Here is a 20,030-nt window from a genome sequence, read left to right as displayed (position 1 = left end):
CCAAAATTGCTTCACCTCCGCATACACCTCCTCATACACCTCACACATCAGCTGCACCTTCTCCCCCAACATCTCCAAGGCCGATTGCAAATCCACCAAGAGCAATGGCTGCTCGGTTTTCACCTCTCGTGCTGCCTCAAGTTTTGGGTGACATGCCCACAGATTATCAGAGTAAAATTCCTTTGTTTGACGGCACTCCTCAAAGTACCACGACTCAGCAACATGTAGACAAGATGACGGATTTCTTTGAGCTTCATGAGATTGATGCAGAAAACGTGACCATGAGATTATTCGTGCAGACTTTCGCAGGTGAGGTGAGAAAATGGTTCAGAGCTTTGACAGCTAGAAGTATTCCCACATTAGAAGAGCTTCAAAGACAGTTCTTGGATCACTGGGAAGTCAAGAAAGATCCTCTTCAGATCACTTCTAAATATACCAAGATCAAGTGGAATGCTGGTGAGTCCATGTAAGACTATTGTACTAGATTCAATGCAGTTTGTAATGCAATTCTTGATAATTTAAGGCCAACTAGAAAGTCATCTTTGCTAAAGTTCCCGGATGGTTTTGATCTGGACATGGCTTATCAATTAAGAGAGAGAGATCCAGCTACCTTAGAAGAAATGCAGAAAATCGCCGTTAGTGTTGAGGCGAATTTGAATGACAAGAGAGCTAGATTGAAAACCGAGAAGAGAGTTTCAATAAAGGAAGAAGCTTCTACCTCAGATCATGTGCTATGCAAGGTAGAAAAGATGATTGAAAGGTTAACACTTGATAAGCCTAAACCGCAGATTTGGAATCCTAATTTCTGTGGACAACAGCAACCTCAATTCAGGATCAAACAACGTGAGCAGCGAGCACAATAACCAGCATCACAACAACAGCAAGTAAAGACGCCTCTTCAGCAAAATTTTGTTGGTCGCAAATCTGATGATGAAGACTATGTAATAGGGGAAGAAAATCACTTCTTTACTCCTGATGATATGCCCACCTTTATCACTGAAGATGATGAGTATGCAGAAAGTTCAGCTGTACAGCAGGATGCAGATTTTATCTTGGCGAATGACACAACTCTTGAAGAGGAGTCAGATGAGTATCAGAGAGGGTATATGCATGCCTTGTCTGCCCAACAGTGTCAGTATTCATTAAGAAACATAAATTTCCCCATCAATCCAATCCAGAAGAGAAAGGAAGGTCCAGCATCTAAGAATGAGCCACCTGTTGCACCAAATAAAGGAAAAGAAGTTGCTGATCCTATGACTAACAAATCTCCACCAGCAAATGAATGGGTCAATCAACCAATTGTATCAAAAGATAAAGCTGAGAAGAAAGAGGTTTCAGCCAAAGAGGTAGAGAAGACTTCTGCTTTTAGTTTAGAAAATGAAATTTCTAAATTAAAGGTATCCATTCCCTTGACAGAGCTGATGAAGAACATCAGTTATAGAGGTCAGGTTTCCAAAATTTTGAACTTTGATCCAATGTCTGATATGGTGAGTGTAGAAGATGATCAACCTGAACTGATTTTTGGACCAGCATTGAATGGTGAGTCTCCAGATAGTGATGTGCCTCCTTTTTATATCAGTTTGAGAGTGCATGAGTTTCTGTTGCATAATGCTATGTTTGATTTCGGCACTTCCCACAATCTTATGCCGAAGGCTATCATGGAAAAGTTGGGTTTGGACAGTACCAGGAAATACCATGATCTCTATTCGTTTGATTCCAACAGGGTGAGATGTATTGGGTTCATTAAAGACTTGGTGGTCAATTTGGATAAGATTCCGACAAAAAACATTTTGATGGATGTGGTGGTGGCGGATATACCTCCTAGGTTTGGAATGCTTCTTTCCAGATCTTGGGAAGAAAATATTAAGGGAATTATGCAACTTGACTTCTCCTATGCAACGATTCCTGTGTTTGGCCAAATGAGAAAACATTATCGGGAGCAGAAAATGAAATACATGATTACAAGCAAGGAGAAACCAATTAATCATCTGATTAATTATGTACATACAGATTTAGAGTCTTTTGTTTTGTATTCAGATACTTTCAATGAGATTGATAGTCAGTTAGTTGCAGCAGATGATATTCCAGAAATAGCAGAGAATTTCAGAGAAGTTTTGAAGAAATAATGTCAAGAACAGGGCAATACCATTCAGCGATCAGAAAAGGATAATGGACAACAAGCAGAAAAAATACAACAAACAGAGTTTCAGCACTTAGAAGAGGAGGAAGATGGTCTGTGGACCATGGATTTTGATGGAGCAGTGGGAAATGATGGTGCTGGAATTGGAATTTGGGTACGCAGTCCTTTTTCTGCTCCAAACAAAGTGCCTAGTAATGTGCGGGTATGTTCTTACAAACTTGCTTTTGATTGCTCAAACAATGAAGTTGAGTATGAGGCTTTGATCGCTGGCCTAAAAATCCTAAGAAAGCTGAATGCTAAGAGGATTGTTGTATATGGCGACTCCGAATTGGTGATTAAGCAAGTTAAAGGTGAATATCAAGCAAAGTATCCTCGAATGCGGGCATATCAGAATGCTGTTCTAGACATCTTGAAGCTGTTTTCAGATTATACCTTTACGTGTGTGCCTCGTATTCAAAATAGTATTGTTGATGCACTTGCTAAGGCAATGAGTAATTTGAAGATTCCTATGAATTCAAGTAATAAATTTGAAATCCATGTGAAACATCGTCCGACTGTCCCAGACAATCAGAGATATTGGCAAGTTTTTCAAGATGATGAGGAGATTGATGATTTTCTACAAAACAAAGGTAAGTTCAAAGATACCTCAATTGATGTAGAACATGATGATGGTAAAGATGATGTGCATATCAATCAAATGGAAGTGTTGTAGCTCAAGGATAATGTGATTCCTAAAGGCTTGATACCTTTAGAAGAACTCTTTGATCATGATGACGTAGCCCGCAAACCAACATTGCAGCCAACAGAGAAGGGAGTCGAAGAGGTGAATATTGGAACAGCCGAACATCTGAAGATGGTAAAGCTGTCCAAAACATTACCACAAAAGGTAAAGGCCAAATATATCATTTTGTTGTCATCCTTTGCTGATGTGTTTGCTTGGGACTATTTTGATTTGAAAACATATGACACCAATATAATTCAGCACACAATTCCTATTAAGCCTAATCAGAAACCTTTCAGACAGAAATTAAGAAGGCTTAATCCAAAATTGCTGCCATCAATTGAGAAGGAGGTAAGCAGGTTGTACAAAATCATTGTTCCCATCCGGTTTTCCGATTGGATATCTAATTTGGTGCCCGTACAAAAGAAGACATGTGAGATCCGTTTGTGCATTGATTTTCAGAATCTCAACAAAGTTTCATTGAAGGATAATTATCCACTGCCAAAATGGATCACATACTTCAGCGAGTAGTTGGAGCATCTCGCATGTCACTACTCGATGGTTATTCCAGATATAACCAAATTTTAGTCCATGAAGATGACCGAGACAAAACAGCATTCACCACTCCATGGGGGACTTTTCATTATGCTAAAATGCCTTTCGGTTTGAAGAACACAGGTGCCACATTTCAGCAGGCAATGGATATGGCTTTCGCAAATGAGAAGGATGTCTTCTTGGTGGTGTACCTTGATGATCTAACGGTGTTTTCTAATTTAGATGAAGAACAAATGTATCATTTGAAAACTGTTTTTCAAAAGTGCAGAAAATATGGTGTGTCGTTGAATCCAAAGAAGAGCTTGTTCGCCATGGATGAGGGAAAACTTCTTGGGCACATTATCTCAAAGGATGGCATTCGTATTGATCCAGCACATGTGGAAGCAATTCAGCAAATTGACCTGCCCCGAAATAAGAAGGAGATTCAATCGTTTAATGGTAAGATGAATTTTCTGCGCCGCTTTGTTCCTAATCTTGCTGAACATCTAAGAGAGATTACAAACATGCTTAAGAAGGACAGCCAAGTGACATGGACGGAAGAGGCTGTAAAATCTTTCAATTTAGTAAAATTGGCTCTTTCTTCAGCCCCGGTTCTAATCAGCCTGGATTATACTCAGGATTTTATATTGTTTTCATTTGCTTCGGAGCATACTATGGCAGTTGTATTAATGTAGAAAAAAGATGAGCATGAAAGACCCATTGCTTTCTTCAGCTAGACTATAAGAGATGCTACTTTGAAATACAACATTATTGAGAAGCAAGCCCTTGCACTTGTAAAAGCACTGAAAGATTTTAGCGTGTACATTCTGCATTCCCATATTTTAGCTTATGTTCCTAACACTATTGTTTCAAAGATGTTTTGGTCCAAACAGATCCTGCAGGAAGACGTGGTAGGTGGATTGTAGCTTTTCTGGAGTATGATGTGGAGATAAGGCCCACGAAGCTTTTTAAAGGACAAGGATTGGCAAAGTTAATGGCTGAATCAAATCTGCACGTCTTAGACATAAATCTGATTGCTGCTATGTCCGATGAAAATGAGCAAGGTCTGTCAATTCAGGTAGTTGAAATATTTGTTCTTTCTCCATGGTATTCAGATATCATATATGTACTTCAAAATTTGTCCTCGCCACTTGGTATGGCTAGAAACAAAGCTAGAACTCTTAAGTTAAAGGCTGCTAAGTTTTGTATTTTGGATTCTGCACTTTATTGGAAAGATCCCGGTGGCATTTTGTTGAATTGTTTGGTGAAAGAAGAAGCGAAGCAGGTCATGGAGGATTTCCATAAAGGAGATTGCGGCAGTCACCTGTTTTGGAAAACAACGACAAATAAAATTCTGAGGGCTGGATACTATTGGCCAACATTGTTTGCTGATGTGTTCAAAACTGTCAAGAGCTATCATAATTGTCAGATTTTTGAAGGAAAGCAAAAATTACAACCTTTGCCGCTTAAGCCCATTGAGGTGAGTGCTCCTTTTCAGCACTGGGGGTTGGCTTTCATTGGTGAAATTCATCCTGCTTCTTCAGGTCGGCATAAATGGTTCATCACGGCGACAGATTATTTCACGAAGTGGATCGAAGTAATTCCCACTAGGCAAGCTATGGATGCGGTAATAATTTCATTCCTTGAGAATAATATTTTGTCTCATTTTGGTTGCCCGAGTAAGTTAATCACTGATAACGCAGCAGCTTTCAAGTCAAAAAGGATGGTTGAGTTTTCTAGTAAATATCACATTACTTTGGGGCACTCAACCACCTATCATCCACAAGGCAACAGATTAGCGGAGTCTTCCAACAAATCTTTGGTTAATATCATTAAGAAGATGCCGGAAATCAACAAGAAGAGTTGGCATAAGAAGTTGGTCCATGCACTTTGGGTAGATCGAGTGAGTCAGAAGAAATCCATTGGTATGTCCCCCTTTGAGCTAGTTTATGGAGTTGATACAGTGTTCCCTACCTCTCCTGCAGCTTCGGTAGTCAAACTTCTTCAGGAGGCTGGTAGTGAAGATGACCTAATGCAGAGAAGAATAAATCAAATGATCCACTTGCAACAGACATGGGAATATGTTTTTCAAAATACATTCAAGTTGTAGGAGAGAAGTAAAAAGATTTATGACAGAAAAGCAAAGGTGGACACATTTCAGTTGGATGATGTGGTGTTAAAGTGGGATGCAAGGAATGAGGAAAAGGTCAAGCACGGTAAGTTCGAAAATATTTGGAAAGGTCCTTTTAAGATTGCAGCGTATCGGGGTCAAAATGCCTTTCTTCTGAAGGAGATGAATGAGGAAGATTGTCTCAGAGGGCCGGTCAATGGTCGGCTGCTCAAGCGGTACCTTTTCTGAGTTATTTCTACTGATACATTTTCATTGTAAATACCATTTTATTTCAGTTTCATTGCAATTGTGTGTTGTGATCTTTTCTTCAGTCTGGGGCCCGAAGTGAAGGCTATAATTCTGAAGAAAGATTTCAGTTTTGAGTTCAGTTTGTCAAGTCGTGTTTTTTAGTCATTTCAGTTTCATCATCGAGTCGTTTTGAGTCAGGTTTTAGTCAATAAAATGTGTCAAAGTCTTGTGTTGTTTGTCGAAATAATGACTCCATAGCCCAATGGACGAAGGCACTGTCTAGCTCTCCCAGAGATCTGCCATTCTTGGCACCTCCAAGGAGCTACCATCCCCATTGGAGCCAATGTTAGAGTCGGTCTTGTCAGTCCTCCATCAGAGATCAAAACTCTTTTTGCATCTAATTTTAAGTGTCCCATCCTACTCGATCACCTGCATTCCATTTAGGAACATGCCATAATCTGACGGAAGGGCTTTGTCATTCATTCCCCTCATGTCTTGTACCTGTTGGCTTGGGTCTTTTCATCGATGTTTATTAAAGTCCATGATAGTCAATGTTTGATATTTAAAATGGGCAAAGAGTCGTGTCAATCATAGGTCTAGGATTTCACAAATTGAGTCATTAAAGTGTCCAAATGCCAGCAGGCCAGAGGGAGGTTATACACATGCTTTCTATTTTGCGAATTTCAATGTCATATTGATGGATTATGACTGTTCTTCAAAACTCTATTTTGAAGAAAAGTAAACATTTTGTCCTTTGTAATAATTTTCAAAAGTTTTCAGTTGTTGAATTCTTTAGGCGCAAGGCTGGTCTCCTTTACCAAATTCCATGTTAGCTATCCCTGCAAATAATTGCCAAGAATTTCATCATTTCAGTCAAAAAATCAAAAAGAAAATTCAAAAACAGAGTTGTATTAAAATAGAAAAAGTGCCAATGCAAAAACATTACAAAGATGGGTCTTGGAGAGTCAAAAATTAAATCCATGTCTTTATAAAGATATTTTCATGAAGATCAATGTTATTTGCATGCCAAGACCAAGGAGAAGCCATTCAAAGTAAATTGGTTGAGTTAGAGTGCGATTTGGGTGAAGTTGGAGGAAATTTGGCCGGCACGGCGCACAGGGGAGGCACGGCGCACTGGGAGAAGTTGCGCAGTGTAATTCTGAATGGGCGCGGTGCACTGGCACGACGCGGCGCGTTGGGTATGCGGCATGGCGCATACACCTGAAAGCCCGAATTTGATTGAAATTTCTCCAAATTGCCCATAACTTGCATGGATTTTCCAGGTAGGGTCCTTATCTTGGTATTTCATCCAATTGTGTGATAAGTGATGGTGGTTTATGGATGCTAATGATTGAAACAAAAATTCAAACCCTATCATTTTGAATTCCTCACATGTAAGCTGCTGCCTAGGGTTTCAAAACTTGTTTGCCACCAAGGTTACTCTTTTCCATTATTTCTTTTGTCCTTAATTCCCTTTGTTCCTTGACTCCATTGTTCCCCATCCCCTAAAGTTACTAAACCCCTATCCTAAATTCCCTTTCCCAAAACTTTCAAATGTGAAACCCTAAACCCTATCCCACACATAAATCCCTCAAACCCTCTCCCATATTTCCCTAACAAATCTCTCTCCCAATAATTCCTAATCCCTTGATATTATTTCCCCTTCCTAACAGTCCCTGTTTCATTTGTTTTCCCCTTTGGTGGCAGAGTTTGCACACATCACTAAAAGAGCAGTCCAAACAGTTTTCATACACCAGCATCTTTTTCTCCAAGGTAGTTTGAAAAACAACAGTCATGGTGTTACACAAAAATATCGTCACCATGATTATTTGCAGTCAGTATGGGTCTATCATCACTTGTACTATCCTCCTAAGCAAGTCTCAAACCCCAGCTCTTCAAGTCAAGCTTTGAAATTGAGAGAAAGACATTGAAAATCATTAAAACTCTGGTTCCGCACTTTCTCTCACTATTGCCTGCGGTCCCGCACCTTCTGTTTACAAAAACTGCGGACCTACTCGCTTTGTCCCTAAAGGTGTGGGTGCGGACCCCTGTGAAAGTCAAAAAGGCGCAAGTTTATTCTAAAAAAATCACTTTGGGTTAATTCTAGATGATTCTAGAAGGAATTTGACATGGATTGGCCACTCTTAGGTGGTTCATGCATCCTAAAAGAGAAGGAGATAATCCCTTGATAAGAGGAGCTATCCCTTTGAAGGAGGGCTTTATCCCTTTGAAGGAGGACCTAGTAACTTCCCTCCATTGCACTATAAATTCAGGCATTGGGTTGGTTGCTAGGGAGGTTAGAAGCTGAACATTTTTTAGGGTAAATGCTGGTGAAATTAAGACTTCCTAGTTGAGCTTAAGAGGAGAGGTCACATACCTTTTTGGCTTCATTGGGAAGAGAGTGAAACTTGTCAAAGTAGAGGAGACTTCTTACTGGACCCTAGGAAGAGCTTGTACAACATCAAGGCACAGGTTGTAAAGTTCTTCTTGATTTGAATTAATACAATCAAACTCATTTTTCTCAACAAATTGTCTCATGTCATTTGTTTCATGAATTCCTTGACTTTCATGTTAAATATGTTTTATGATATTGGCTTTTCAGGTGCTATTTAATTTGTTTGCTTGTTTGTATTTGCAGATTCGCAACAAAGGAGCTCATTTGGATCGAAGGAGCGAAGGCTTCCACAAACTTGCATTGGACCCAAGGTAGGCCTAAAACACTTTTTTGCCTTTGTTTATAAAAGCATATTTAGAGAAAGATAGTGTGTGATTGGTTTTCTTGTCATTAGGTCTTCTTTAGATTCTAGGAAGGTCTATCTTGTCTGCAAGATTGACTTATTCCGTGTGACAAAATGGCGACTCCGCTGGGGACTTGATTTTTTCCTTGTTTTTACTTTGACCTGAGAAACTGTGTTTTTGTTTCTGTTTTTGGCTTCTTGTGTGTGGAATTGGGTAGAGTTTGTAGATCCATGGTTATTTTTCGTTTTTCATAGCTTTGGGAGAAGACCGCGCCCTAGCCTTTTGACACAGTACGTACTTATCCACACTTTTTCTTTTAGCATAGAGCGGTACCGCACCTGTGTTAACAGTGGGCCTGCAGACCTTGTCAAAATTTTGAAAAACCTAAGATTTCCTCTGTTAGTCAGCTTAGCTTTTGTTTAGAAGTTATTATCCACTGCCCAAACCTGCATATAACTTGTCAGAAGCTTTCCTTAGGTTGATTTCATTGGTTTTAGGGTTTTAGGTGAAATTCCTAGGAGTTTTGCTTGTTGGGTTTGTTTTTCATCTTGGTCTTGTAGTAGCTCTGAGCTTAGAAGCTGTAGGGACCTCAGATCACCTTGGTGTCTACCAACCTTCTTATGAGTCTGACCATTTATGAAATCTACCCTTGTTGAGGAATCCGCTTTGTGTTTTCTCTTTACAAAACTTCGAAAAGCTTGTGTTTAAAAGTTTGGATTTTCATTTTTAAAAAGAAAACAAAATTGGTTGTTTTTGACTGATTTGTGATTCTGCATGAATTGGTCCTTAGTTTACATCTAGCTAAGTAAAACATCCTTAAAAATACATCTTGTAGGCTTTGACTTCAAATAGGGTTTTATAATTTATAGATCTCAAAGTTAGTCATTTGCATAGTTTTGAGTGTTTTATATAAAATTAAAAAAAATCTCTTTTGGAAAAAGTTTGTTTTTTGTAGTGGTTGAGTGCTTTGAAAAGAAAAGGGAAATTTTTGTGAAATAACTAGTTGTCTCATTTTGAGTGCATTGGAAAGGACAAAAGCTCTTCTTTTAATTTGTGTTAAGAAAGATTTGTGTTTACAAAGTATTTTGCATTCTCAAACTCTTTCCTAGCTAGAAGTTCATCGAAGAGAAAAGATTGTTTAAATCATCTTAGGTGCATTTTTAGTGAGTTTGAGTCGAGTCTTCATACCACGAGTTTCATCTCTGCACCTTTTGACTTAAACAAAAACCAATAAAAATAACGCTTAAAGTAAAATTCATCTATCAACATTTTTATTTCTAGGGCTCTGATACACCAACTTAGCTTAGGCTAGTGTCTTGGAATAGGAGAGTAATTAACTCTCCAAGACAGTAAAAACAAACAAGTAGCTGTATCTTGTGGTAGGGAAGAAATCCAATTATTGCATTTATGCTCTGGGAAAGCTCCTCTTAAAGGAGAAGCACGAGATCGTGTCCGAACCAGTGTGGGAATCAATCCTTCCTCATTGGGAACGACGCCAGATATTCACGTATTAAAAACGGTAAACCTCGGATTAACCATTATCGAGGAGCCTGGGGTCACTTGTTGGTAAACCTTGGATTATGTCATGGAGCCTTCAAGGGGATTGAGCTTGCTACTCTACCCTTGCGTGCGTATCGGATCGTAGACTGTTCCCCCAGGTATATTTGTTTCAGTTGGTAACCTTAGTGGCCATATTCTTTAGGATTCTTCCTAAGGTGACAGTGGTGGGAAGATCCCACTGTACCTAGAGCAGACGTCGGCTAGACTCACTTGGATTTTCTGGGGGGTTCTCTTCACTCGAGACAGTTAAGTGGAGGAACTTGTGCCAGTCTATTCATTAAGTAGGTTGTCGGGGTAACTGTTCCAAACGCCATTTCTGTATTGAACTATGCGACGTTGGATTTCATCACCAACTAGTGTTTTCAGTACGGAAAGTTACTGTTTGTGTGTGTTTGATCTCCTAGATTCTTTAGGCGTGTGATTCAAATTTGTTTGGTTCTTTAGAGGCTTTAGGTGGTTTTCATTGAGATTTTACATTGTTTGCGTGTGAAGTAGTTAAAAGTTTTTAACCGTGGCTGAATTACCGAGGAAGTCCCATAGACTTCGGGGCCAACCTACTGAGTTTTCACTGAGCCATCCTGAAGGGTTGAAATTCCTCGTAACTCCTAGAGACAGTAGAGTTGGGTCACCTGAAGAAGGAGAGTCTTCTTTGGTAGTACATCCTGATTTTCAAGCTTTGGTAGCAGATTATAGTCCACAATCAGTGTCTGTTTTCGAAGTTACTGGTAGCTTTTCATCTACTAGTGATATAGGTGAGGAACCTGAAATATCTGAACCTGAAAGTGAATTTGTTGCTACTCCGACATTGGGGTTTGCTTCTCCAGCTTCTAGTGGTCCTGGTTCACCTAGGGTAGAAAGAGTAATCACCCAAGATCTTCCTTCTGGACTCATAGCTATTGAAGAACTTGCTACTCCGGAAGAAGAAGTAGGCATCCCTATCCCTGAAAATCAACCTGTTATTGAGCTAAGGGAGCGTGAATCAATCTTTTACTGTCCACCTAGGAGCAGTACTTGGTATCTTTCTTTAACTAATTTCCTAGAAAACCCAGGGTTAAGTTTTTCACCACCTCGTGTTCCTTATCACCCAACACCTAGAGGTTATTATCCTCCATTAAATATGTCAAGACAGTCATCCATGTTTACTCAATCGCCAGAATCCTTTTTGTACGACGGTCCTTCTGTTCCCTCTGGGTATCAGTCACTTTCTGGTACTTTTTCGGGAGCATCTCCTCAACCCATTAAACAAGGGTTATTAACTGGAAGCAATGGTACTAAGCCGTTGAGCGTAGAAGATATTCTCATGATGTCAGGTTCTATTCCCAATCCTCAACCTCAAGGTGGCCAGTTACCGCCTGGGGGGCAGCCTCAATTATCGCCTGGGGGGCAACCTCAAGGACAGTACATACCTACGGGACAGTACGTTCCTCAAGGTCAATCCCAGACTCAATATTTACCCCAAGGTCAACCCCAGTATCAATTTATAACTCAAGGTCAACCCCAGTATCAGTACGTGCCTCAAGGGTATCAACCCCAAGGTCAGTACTCGAACCAAGGTTTCCAACCACCCTCCGGTCAATCATATGTTCAAGGAATGGGAAATGTACATTTGAATTATCAATCCTACCCTCAACCCGGTTATGGTCCTCAATATTCTCAACCTGTTATGGGTCCGTACCCCGGAATGAATTTAGTGTGGGATCCATCGCAAACTCAACAGGGGTTGCAGCCAAATGTACAGTTGTCATCTCAAACTGGATAACCCTTAGTTTCTGGTACACCCCAGCAACCTGTCCAGTCTAATATTCAAACTTATGTACCTTTGGTAGTTTCTCAGCCTGGGCCTAGTATGCCTCGTACTCCGCCTCAAACAACTGCTGCAACTACCGCAACATCTGTTCAATCTACCTCACCTACTTCCGGAGTATCGACAACTCCAGTTTCTACTGTTCCTGTATCTACTCCTCAGACATCTTTACCACCATCTGGATCCATGATTCAAACTTCAGTTCAGATGCCTGTAGGACAACCTGGTTCAAGTACGGTTGTCACAAGTCAACCACAATTTACTTATCAACCGTACCAGGGACAGTACCAATTTGGTCCTGCTGTGCAACAACCAGTCTATCAGTATCAACCGTACCCTGGGTACACTTATCAATAGCCTCAACAACCCCAGTATGGTCCGTTAATCTTGGTTTTCTGGGAGGATACAATATCCCAAATGCAATTCCTATTCCTAGTTATCCCGGATATCCTCCTCCTGGGGCTGGTCTCATGACCCAGAGTTTTAAGGACTCTAATCGTCAGTTACTATTTATCGCAACTTTGGACTTGCCTGACTTGTCGCGCCTAACGAACAATCCCATTAATTATCTTCCTTTTTGGCTGCCAATGCCGAATAAGTTTCCTAGTGATATTCCTAAATTCGAAGGCAAATCAGGAGAGGACCTGTCGAACCATGTGATGACTTATCACCTCTGGTGTGCGTCTAACTCCATTTCAGATAATTCAATCCATCTAAGACTTTTCCAGCGCACTCTAATTGGTCTTGCGGCCAAGTGGTACATTGAGTTACCGCGAGGCACTTTTTATAATTTCAGTCAATTAGCTACCTCGTTTTTAACTCATTTTCAGTTGCCAGTCAGATATGACAATGGCACGGAATTGTTAACTTTGTTAAATCAATCGACGTCCACTTACATTTCAGATCATATTCATGAGTGGAGACGTCGATGGCGTTTAGTGAAGGTTTTTATTCTAGATCAGATGTTGGCTGAATGGTTTGTCAAGTCTTTGTTGCCAAAGATCACTGAAGATGTATCTAAAGCCGGAGTTGTTACTAAGGAGCAAGTAATTGCTCAAGCATAGTACCTTGACTTGGTCTATACTTAGTCAGGTACATTACACGAGAAAATCCCCGATCTTCCCAAGCAAAATCAAATCGTTGTAGCTCCTTCGAGATCTCATGCCGCTGATGGTATGATTGGTATGGTTAACACTAAGAGTAAGAGGAAGTCTTCTAAGAATTCTTCTCCTATCATAACCTTGCCTGATTCCCCGACAGGAGATTCTTCCGTGGAGATTTCCACCAATATTCACGTTGTAAAATCATCTACAGCCAAATCAAAATCCGGTGGGAAGAAGAAAGGGAAGAAGAAGAATAAAGCGGACAAAAATTCAAAGGAGAAACCTGAAAAATCGGAATCTAATGATGAAAAATGCAAACCTCGTTATCCTTGTCTCATTTGTGATGATGAACATTTTACAAGAGACTGCCCTCATCGTGCAGAGGTTGCGAAGATTGTCAAAGGTTCCCAAACACCTGCTGTTTTGAAGGATCCTTTTCCAAGTCAAGACAGTAAGATGATAGGTTCTTCCTCGAGTGCCAATGAAGAACCCATACTGATGATGTCCCATGTTAGGATTGTGAGTCGATCGCATGATTATGGTAGTAAAAGTCCTGTTGATGGTAAAGAAGCATAATCTTCTCATTCTAATCCATCAACCTTAGCTCCCGGTTCCGATCCATTACAGATCGAGAAACCTAATCCAGACTTGGTAATCAAACCGCCCGCCAAGGGTATACTTCGAAAGTCAGCTTTCAATCCACATTCAAGAGCGGCCCAGAACTATAACATTGTTGAGGATTTAGCTGTTTCACCCTCAGCAATGTCGGCTTTGGAAGTGCTGCAATCATGTCCAACACAGCGTAAATTACTTTTGTCGGCTATAGGATCTGTTGACGTTCAGGACTCGAACCTAATAATTTTCGATCTAGAAAATAGTACACCGCGCTTACCTCATCAAATGGCCTTCCAGATTCCAGTGATAGTAAAAAACAGGCCTATTCATCGGACTGTGATTGATGAGGGAGCCTCAACGTGTATTATGTCGATACAGTGTTGGAGATCGCTTGGTTCTCCTTCGCTAAATCAATCCCCGATGATTCTTAAGGCCTTTGATGGCCGTGGGTTTCATCCTTTTGGCATTCTACAGGATTTGCCTATAGGGGTTGAAGGAAAAACCATTAATCTAGATGTGGAGGTGGTTGATGCCCCTCTAGATTACAACCTTCTCTTGGGTCGAAGTTGGTCTTACGCTATGATAGCCGTCGTTTCATCGGTCTTTCGAGTTATAAAGTTTCCTCATAATGGAAAGATCATAACAATAGACCAGCTGGCTTACTTTTCATCCAACCCAGCCTCTTCTGAAAGTGTTCAGCATGTCGATAAAACGACTATCCCGTATAAGGATGTTGGAGTAGGACTAGTTAAAGATGCCAGTTTATTGGGAACTTTTCCTTTTCCTCCGATCAACGCATCGTCTTCATTTGCAACCATTCATATGATTATGTCAGATACCATTGTTTATGATGATCCTTGGATCATTCCCTCTGAATCTGAGATAGACTCATTTGGTAATGTCATGCCTTTGAGTCCATATGAAATTGCGTATGAGGTTGTGCAATCGTTTACCAACCCATCTTCAACCGAAATTGACTTAATGAATGTGGTCCGTGAAGAATCACTTTTCACCTCAAGCTCGGATTCAATCACGTTTTTAGAACTTGTTCACTATGATGAGAAAATTCATGAAATCCTATGTGTAGATGATTTACCATGGGAAGATCTCCATCACAAATCTTCGTTTCTACCCGAGAATGATCGTTTTGAAAATGATTTTTCATCAATCCTTACGACTGAATATGTCAAGGAACCTCAGAATCCAATGAAACATCCTGATTCAGAGTTAAATTTGGGAAACATCTCTCGAACTATTCCTATTGACATTTCGGTTAAGCCTGGAATTGTTGAGAACATTCATATAGGTGCCTCGTGTACAGATGATGAAATTCAAATATATAAGGCCCTATTTCAAGAATTCTGCGACGTGTTTGCCTGGTCCTATGAGGAAATGCCAGGAATTGATCCCGCGATTGTTGTTCATGAGATCAAGACTTACCCAGACGCTAAACCTGTCCGGCAACGTTTGCGTCAGATTCACCGAAGAAAAGCTGTTGCAATTAAAGCCAAAGTTGAAAAATTACTCAAAGCAGGTTTCATTTATCCGATCCCGTTAATGGATTGGGTATCGAATATTGTTTCGGTTAACAAAAATCAGGGAACAATAAGAATATGCATCGATTATAGGGACATTAATCGAGCCTGTCCAAAGGACAATTACCCAACTCCCTATATCAATCAAATCATTGATGATTGTGCCGACAACGAAATATTCTCCTTCATGGATGGTTTTTCCTGATATAATCAAATCAATATTCTACCTGCCGATCAACCAAAAACAGCTTTCATTTGTCCATGGGGGACATTTGCTTATTGCAAATTACCTTTTGGGCTCAAGAATGCTGGAGAAACTTTTCAAAGGGCCATGTCTTATGCATTTCATGACATCAAGCACATTGTGCAACCCTGTCTCGATGATTTTCCTGCTCATTCATTACATCGAGTAGATCACCTCGTCCATTTACGAGCAATCTTTATGAGGTGTAGGCATTATCGGATTCGGTTGAACCCACACAAATGTGTCTTTTGTATAGAGACGGGTCGATTGCTAGGGTTTTTAGTTTCAAAAGTCGACATTCACGTCGATCCCTCAAAGGTCGAAGCAATTGTCAAATTGCCTCCTCCTTCGAGTCTTCACCAACTCCAAAGTTTGCAAGGGAAAGCAAACTTTTTACGATGATTCACTCCTAACTACGCCGACGTTACAAAGGGTTTTACCCGGTTGTTGAAACAGAATACTCCATTCTATTGGGATGAGATAGCTCAAAAATCTTTTGATGCACTCAAACACGCGTTGACCCATGCACCGTTACTGCATCCTCCCAACTACAACCAGGATTACTTCTTGTATCTCGCCGCCTCTCATTCCACCATTGGAATGGTCTTAGTTCAGGAAGATGAATTCGGAACTGAACATGTGATATATTACCTTAGTCGAACTTTAAATCCAACTGAGTTAAAATACCCACATGTGGAGAAATTGGCATTGGCACCTGTTCAAGTTGTCCAACGTTTTCGTCACTACATTTTACTACGTAAAACTACAGTAATTTCGGATTGCAACCCTATGATCTACATTTTGACCAAGAAATTGCTAGGGGGAAGGTACTCTAAATGGATTGTTATCCTGCAGGAGTTCAACTAGGAATTTGAGAAATCTAAGTCTAAGAAATCTTTCGTTTTTGCGGAGTTAATGTGTGATTTCTCGCGTACTGATACGGAAACTATGGCGGAGGAGCCCATTGCGGACGAATCCTTGTTTCTAATCAGTACTTTAGATCCGTGGTATGGGGATATCATCGTTTATCTCCAGACCCAATCCTTTCGGCCAGAAATTTCAAGGTCAGAACGTCGGAAAATACGATTCCAGTCCCAACAATTCAGGATTATTGGAGATACTCTTTATCTCCGTGGGGTGGACTCTATTTTTTGACGTTGTTTAACTCACAAGGAAGCTGAAAGGGTTCTAAATGACTGTCACTCTGGAGCATGTGGCGGTCATATGTCTAGGTATGCCACAACCCAAAAGATATTGCGCGCTGGCTACTTCTGGCCATCTTTGTTTAAAGATTGTATTACCGTGGTCTGAAAATGCCACAATTGCCAAATTTTTGATCGAAAGATGTGCGCTCCACCTGCTCCTCTCCACCCTATAATTGTCATTGGTCCTTTTGCCAAATGGGGTATTGATTTTATTACATGTTACCCTCACTCGGCCGGGGGGCATGCGTATATCATCCTTGCGGTAGATTATTTTACCAAGTGGGCCGAGGTGATGCCTACATTTGAGGCAGACGGCAAGACAGCTGTAATTTTCATGTTCAATCATATAATTGCTAGGTTTGGTGTCCCACAAGTGATAATCACTGACCATGGGTGTCATTTTCGAAACGTTATGATGACCGAACTTACAGGTCAGCTTGGTTTGCGTCACGATAGTTCAACTCCTTATTATCCACAAGCTAATGGTCTGGTTGAATCCATCAACAAAGTTTTAGTCATCATGATCTGACGAATCATTGGGATTCATCAGTCGAATTGGCATAACATTCTATTTTCAGCGCTTTGGGCGTACCGAACTTTAGTAAAAACATCAACAGGGTTCACTCCTTTCCAACTAGTTTATGGTCTGGAAGCTGTGTTGCCCATTGAATGCGAAATCCCGTCATTGCAAATGGCCATCGAATTACTTCCAGCCACTTCCGAAGAGGAAAAGCGTTTTTTATACTTGGCTCAATTAGATGAGAATTGACATGATGCTGCATTGGCAATCGAGACTCACGCAAAACATATGAAAGCTCAATATGATCGAAATGTGACCCCTCGAAATTTTTCGGAAGGAGATATAGTCTTAGTTTACGATCAAGCTAATGATAAATTGGGCACTGGAAAATTCATTCCTATGTGGCATGGTCCCTATGTTGTCAAGCGAAAGCTAGCAAAAGGGGCCTATGAATTGGTAGACTTTGACGGGGACTCTTTGGGTAAACCCAGAAATAGTCTTTACCTGAAGAGGTATTATGCTTAAAGAATGGGTATGGAGATTTTTAGTTAGAATAGCTTTTCTTTCTAGCTGGTGTGTTTTAGTTTAAACAGTGTGCTTAGCTTAGAGAGTGTTTTTCGTCATTATTCCTGCTTATCTTGGTTTTACTCTTGATATTGCAGATGTCGATGCCTCACCAAACATACATTGGTTTCGCTGATGGTGCTTGTCGTAATATATGGAACATTTCTTCCGCAGCTTGGGTTATCTATTCGCCCTCTGACGAGTTATTATCTATGCATGGGGTAAGCCTCGGTCAAACAACGAACAACATTGCCGAGTATAGTGCAGTGATTGAGTTATTATCTGAATCTATTTCATTTGGGATTCGGAGTTTGATAGTGAGGTTAGATTTTGAACTCGTTGTATTACAGCTTAATAGAGTGTATGCCATTAGAAATCTAGTGTTATTAAGATTATTTTTGAGAGTGCGTCTCTTGGAATGTGAATTTCATTATATTGAGTATCAGCATATTCCAAGATCTTTAAATACATTAGAAGATGCAATTGCTTCTCGAATGTTAAGTAGACATTTGCAATAATCATACATGTAAATTTAAAACCATTCCATAACATGATTTACAAGATAAGCCGGTAATAGTGATATATCTATATATATATATATATATATAGATATATATATATATATAGGAGTGTGTCAAAAAATACATCGTCCTCGATCATAGGTTGAAAAACACCTTATGATCGGCAAAAATGATAAGTACAAAAAACAAAAATTTCATATGTGCCCACAATAAGCGATCATCCTATCACTGGTGATGATCTCGATAAGAAACCACTACATGGGCCACCTTGTAAAGGAACCTCCTAAAAGGTCCTAGGACCCCAATCACATAGTGCTGAAGTCGACGAGGAATGTCATCTATAGTGGTCTTCGGAATATCTCCTGTCAAGCGCTCTAGACGACCCTCCAACTCGGCCAAAACCTCTGCTGATTCATCCTGTGGGGCTGGCGCGGCCGCAACTGGTTGTTTCCTCTCATAAGGCCGGAGAGCGGCTAGTCGCTGTGGACCCACATCTGCATTTAAAACTTTTACTATCAGTTTTAGGATGATGGAAAAATAATAAAAAAATTAAAATAAGAAAAAAGTTGAAAATGATTTTACCTGAGTCATCCCACTGCTCTCTTGGTGGAAGAGCCATGTCTAGGTCACCACGAAAATCTACCCCAGTGTAAGGGAAGTCCCGAATAGAAAAAACCTGGTTTTCCAACCACTAGAAATACTCAGGTTTGAAGCGAACAACCTCTGTCCCCTCGTCCGGATGACGGGTCATTACTTCGACCCATTGCATCAGTTTGGGCTCTCGAGGAAGCCCAGCTCCAACAGTAAGGTGCTTCGGGATCAACATGGGAACCCTCTCCAGACCAAAGCTCACAACAAAAGCCCCATAAGTAAAGGTCTTTAGTTGTCCGTTCTTGGCTCTGGTCAGTTGGCCTTTAACATTGGCCAACACAGCATCACACCAGTTGAAGATGGTGCCTCGAAAGCAATCAACTGCCATACGCATCTGGGATCCGGTGGCAACATGTAATGCGGCACTCCCGCAAAGTCTAGTGACAGTTTACATGATCACCATGAGTTCAGGAAGGGATATGGTTTTTATGTCTATCCCTTTGTCTCTAGCCTGGCTGTTGCAGAACTCTAGCCGGAGGCTATCGACAGACTGGCCACCTGGCCTAGCCCCGAATAGAGTCAAGTCTTCGCCTCTCTTAGGCAAACCAGTCGAGAAATATATATCTGCTGGCTCGATTTCGAGCTGGTTGCCACCAATAAAGAAGCACTGGTCCTGTATGCTCCATCTGTCAACCAGCCACTGTAAGAAATCCACCTGGGCCCTCATGCCAGGTATGGCCCAGAATTTGAACAAGCCGCACGCCTTCAAAGCATCAATCGAAGGTTGGTGATTCCATGTGGTAGCATCCACATCCTCATGCTCTCGTTCATGCCAATCTAGCATGATGTACTCTCTGCATCAAGTTAAAAGATAAATTAGAATGCTAGGAATTAATTTGTTTGGGTCAATTTTGAGAATTTTTGGGTTAAAGACCCTTGCGGTGGGGAACGCACCCTCTGGGTTAGACATAGTGCGTGGGTCCGCACCTTGCCTACATGGAAGGTGCGAACCCCTGAATTTTTCCCAATGGAGAAAAAGTCAGGGTCCGCGGGCTCGCAGTGGTACACCTGCAGGCCCCCGCGTGCGGGTTTTAAGCCTAAAAACCCTCCAAAAAATGAAATGAAAGCCTAAAACAAGAAATGAAACGGTTAAAAATGAAGAGTAGGATGATGTGGATTACCTGGAGAAAACGGCGTTCGATTCCGACGGTTGGATTTTCTGCAATCTTCACGAGAAGTTTTCTGAACAAAAGCACTATTTTCTCACCCAAAACT

Source organism: Pinus tabuliformis, chromosome 5_2, assembly GCF_031772625.1.
Source record: "Pinus tabuliformis cultivar Carrire ecotype Pingquan chromosome 5_2, CPIR1, whole genome shotgun sequence".
In the NCBI taxonomy this organism is placed as follows: Eukaryota; Viridiplantae; Streptophyta; class Pinopsida; order Pinales; family Pinaceae; genus Pinus; species Pinus tabuliformis.
Note: the sequence above shows the minus strand (reverse complement) of the source record.